The following is a 5,022-nucleotide window of genomic DNA, read 5'->3' on the forward strand; positions in this document are numbered from 1 at the left end:
GCATCCCTACAGAGCAGGCAGCAACCTCAGAGATGCAACACAAAGTAGACACATAGAGACACACACATATGTAAAAGTATTTTTCTCACCACATTCTTCAGTGAGGTTGTAGACGATATTTCCTGGACCTCTGAACCATTTCAGCAGGAGTCTACTAAAAGCTAATAAAAGGAAATGCATGATGTCTTGGCTTGCTGTTTGCTCATTAAATTGAAACTAAGATACAAAACAGTCAGCAAGTCAGTATGTTTTATTATCTCTGGTCTAACCCTAGGCTCAGAATTTTATAGTGTTTTGTAAGAGGCAGCATTGGTTTAAAAAAAAAATGTCTGTTGGACTCTATGGGAGAAAGCGAGAGTGGGATGATCTGAGAGAACAGCATCGAAACATGTATATTATCAAGCGTGAAACAGATCGCCAGTCCAGGTTGGATGCATGAGACAAGTGCTCAGGGCTGGTGCACTGGGATGACCCAGAGGGATGGGATGGGGAGGGAGGTGGGAGGGGAGATCAGAATGGGGAACACATGTAAATCCATGGCTGATTCATGTCAATGTATGGCAAAAACCACTACAATATTGTAAAGTAATTAGCCTCAAACTAATAAAAATAAATGAAAAAAAAATAAAAAATAAAATGAGAAATGGAGACTAACATTTACATAAACCTTAAGGGAATATTTTCACACACACACAAAAAAGTCACTCTCTTTGAAGTCAGGTCCCTGGGTGTGCATTCTGATCCTGGCCTAAGTAGTTCTAGTTACTAGAACTAATGTTCGGGCAAATCACTGATGGATGGGGAGGCAGAAGACGTAGGAGACACAGGTTTGATCTCTGGGTAGGGAAGATTCCCTGGAATAGGAAGTGGCAACCCACTCCAGTATTCTTGCCTGGAAAATTTCATGGACAGAGGAGCCTGGCAGGCTACAGTCTATGGGGTCACAAAGAGTCAGACATGACTAGGCACACGGCACATGTGAACATAGGCCTATCACTCCCTTCCTATTCAGTCTGTTTTAATACGAAAAAGCCAATATTGTTAGAAGGCACTTCCTAATTATTGAGCCTGAACTTGCCTTCCCATAACTTTAACCCTGTGGTCTGAGGCATGCCTCAGAACCAAAAGAATGAGAGTGCTCCCTCTTCCCTTCACTCCTTCTGGTCCTCAGAGCAAAGGAGGAGCAGTAGAATGCCTGGTAGGAGGCCTCCCTGCAGTTCTTTGAAGTAAGGCAGTAAAGAATGGCAGTTGTGTGTCAGCTCCAACCTCGCTGAACCTGGCCAGGCCCGTCAGACAACATGAAGCCTCCAGAGCTTCTTACCTGACAAGGATCCATGCCTGGAACGACCCTCTCCTGAACTCCACCCCATTGCTGGTTAGAAGACACCACCAGTCTTATAGGCCCCAGCTCAACCACGTCCTTTGGGAAGTCTTTGCTGATTCTCCAGGTGGTCTAATTGGGGATGATACCTCCTTTTTTTCCCTGGGTTCTCACTAAACACAGAGCACTTCTTCCCCACCCCATCCCCCAGAGAGTCATCTATTCCAGTCTATGATGCTCAGAAGCACTCATTGGTCCCTAGTCTCTAAGGCAGGGACAGCACCTCATTTATTCTGTTCCATTGGCTGATTTAGTGACGCTCACATTGCACATTAGTACCAGGGACAGAGGAACTAGTGTTGGAAGACAGCGGCACAGAATGACCGTCCTGTGAACCCCACCCCCAACACGTCAAATTGCACCATGGGGGTCTAGGCACAGAAGTGGGAGAGGGCATGGAAACGGACAGGTGGGCAGTGATCTCCCCTTTCTCTAACCCCATCCTTTTCATGAGCTGTCCCATGGGCATATGTGGCCAGCCAACTTAGCTTCACCCATAGGATCATGGCATTTGCAACCCATAATTTTGCCCAGAGGCTCAGCATCAGAGCCAGAACAGGGCCTTTCCCTGTGAGAAGTCCCTGGTGATGATCTAATAATGTGAGATGAAGCTCAGCTGATTCCTGCCCTGCCCCACAACAGTATTAGAAGGAGCGGTACCGCAGGGAGCTTCGTCATGATCCTATTACTATAAATGATGGCTTGAATCCACCATCAGATCTGGTATTACCATATAATCATTTCTGTAAAATGCTTCAGAATCATCATTAGCACAGGGAGCAAATTAAATGACATGCCAGCAGGGATTTTACTACTGATAAACTAAAATGAAATTAGATGAAAAAAAAATAGAATGATACCAATTTTGCATTACAATGATCACACCTACTCAGAGCCGAGAAGAATGACCAGAATCAGATAAGCCTCAGCACCCCATCTTGCCTCTCTAGAGAACATGTAAACTTGCATTCAGCAACCAAGACTGTCAGTGGGATTCTCCGAGAAGCCCACTTCACTGGTAGCTGAACTATTCTCCCAAATGCAAGATGGAGTTTCTTAGTGGTGCAGAAATCCTTGCACGTCAATGGGTCCCTGGGATATGGTTTACACAGACTGCACCCTCTCAGGACTCTTCCTGTGGTATAAAAAGGGAGGCAAGGATCTGGTATAAAACCAGCACTCCCCTAATCTGCCATGTACCCTTGAGTGAGCTCCTCTCTCACCTTGCCTGAGTCCCTCTCATCTCATAAAGCAGGATGTCAGCTTTATTGTCTATATGATGATGTGGTTTGTTTAGATATTTTACAGCTAATCTTTTATAAAATAAGAATAAAGCTCCTTTTCCCACGTCTTAGGACTGTTGTTAAATGCAAATGAGTAATAAATATGAAAGCATGTAACAAAGTAGAAAATACTATTAAAAAGGAAGTTTTCGTTTGTTTCTTTTTAAAATTGGAGAATGATTGCTTTACAATGTTGTGTTGGTTCCTGTCTTACAACAACGTAAATCAACCATAAGTACACATATGTCCCTGCCCTCTTGAACTTCCTTCCCACTCCCCCAAACCCAACCTACTCTTATAGGTTACAGAGCACTGGGTTGAGCTCCCTGTGTTCTATAGCAACTTCCCACTAGCTATCTATTTTACACAGAGTAATGTATGTTTCAATGCTACTCTCTCAAGTCCCACCCTTCCCATTCCCCACTGTGTCTCCAAGTCTGTTCTAAAGAGGAAGTTTTTTTTTAATTGAAGTATATTTGATGTACAGTATTTCATAAGTTACAGCCATAAAATACAGTGATTTATAATTCTGCATGTACATAGTAGTACATATATGTGTGTACTACTAACATAACCAAGAGATTTATAAATATACACCACTATGTTGAGCAACTGGAGAAGCAAATGGCAACCCACTCCAGTATTCTTGCCTGGAAAATCCCATGGACAGAGGATCCTGGTAGGCTACAGTCCATGGGGTCACAAAGAGTCAGACATGACTGAGTGACTTCACTTCACATCACTTCAATGTTGAGCAATAATCTCACTGTATATCTGCATATTTCAACATCCCTGTCAGTCTTTCTTTAGAGAACAGTGTTTGAGTACAGGAACAGATAATTAGTGGCTATGTCTACTTGAAAAGACTTTGTAGTATATTGCTATAGTTGCTAGCTAAGAAAATGGTAGTTTTCTAGCACTTCTCCTCTTCTTACTTTTTTCTTTTTTTTTCTTTTCACTCTAAATTCATTCATTCATTTAACACATGTATAATGAGACCTGGGTACAAGGAGCACAGTGGGGAATTAAACAGGCATGGTCCTGCCACACATATTTTACAGTCTAATGAGGAAGACAAAGATATAAGTATGCTGATGACTAGAAATGATGAAAAGTGCTAGGGAGAAAAGGAGCATGGAGCTGGGAGGTATGAATTCAAAAGAGGGTGAAATGGCCTGAATGTTGCATTCTCCAAAATTCATCTATTTAAACCCTAATCCCAATGTGATGGTATTGGAAGGTGGAGCCTTGGGAGGTAATTAGGTCATGAGGGTGGGACCCTCAAGAATGGGATTAGTGCCTTTATAAGATGAAGCTAGAGAACTGACTCACTGTCTTTCTATCGCTTGAGGACACAACAAGAAGGCAACCATCCACACCTACAGAAGAAGGGTCCTCACCAGAACCTGATTATGCTGGTGCCCCAATCTTGGACTTCCAGCCTCTAGAACTGTGAGAAGTAAATCTCTGTTATTATAAGACACCCAGTCTATAACGCTTTGTTAGTAAACGGCTCCCCAAGAAGTGAATTTAAAGTATCTCCTTAAGAATGGGAAGAAACCAGCCATGTGACAAGCAGAAGAGAAAAACATCCCAGATAGAGTGGCAGCAGTGCTAAGGCCCTGAGGCAGGAAAAAAATGGGAACACAGCATTCCTAGAGGCTTGATTGCATGAAATTAGGAGAAAAGAAGGGTGGTAAATGGCCTTGGCAGAACTTAAAGGCCATCACAGAGGGTATGCATGTAAAGAAGCTGTAACCCAGGCAATGTCACAACCCTATTTATATTTTAGTAGTGTTACTTCCGGTTCTGTGTGGACAGTGAGTTGCAAGGAGCCAAGAGAAAAGGCAGGAGGACTGTTAGCACCAGCGTGGTTACCTGGGCTGAAGGGACAGGCTCAAGGTGGAATCTAGAGAGTTTTCTGACCAATGGTGTATATGGGTGAGCGGGCAAAAGTAACCAAGGATTGTGTCAAAGATTCCAGATGAAGCATTGGGTGGATGACAGGTTCAGAAAGGGAAGAGACAAGTTTCAGTTTCAGGGAAACATTAGAGTTCTGCCTTGGGTGAAAGAGGATGCTTGAAGGATTAGTGAGTGGAATCAGCGGCATCTGGGTGTTGTGTCAGTCTGATTCAGTCTGGAAAACAGAAACCACACCAGTCCTTTTAACAGAGTGAACTGAATACAGGAATTGGTCAACAGATGTTGGAAGACTCAGGACAGAAAAGAGGCACTGGGATAACACAGAGGTGGCAGCTATCACCCCTAGGTGCCACTGTCATCCCATGGCCAGGGAAATGGAGGGAAGAAGGTGTGCTTACCAGAACCAGAGGCTGTGAGGAGGAGCCCTGCTGAGCT

The sequence above is a fragment of the Cervus elaphus genome, chromosome 19 (assembly GCF_910594005.1).
Source record: "Cervus elaphus chromosome 19, mCerEla1.1, whole genome shotgun sequence".
Classification (NCBI taxonomy): Eukaryota; Metazoa; Chordata; class Mammalia; order Artiodactyla; family Cervidae; genus Cervus; species Cervus elaphus.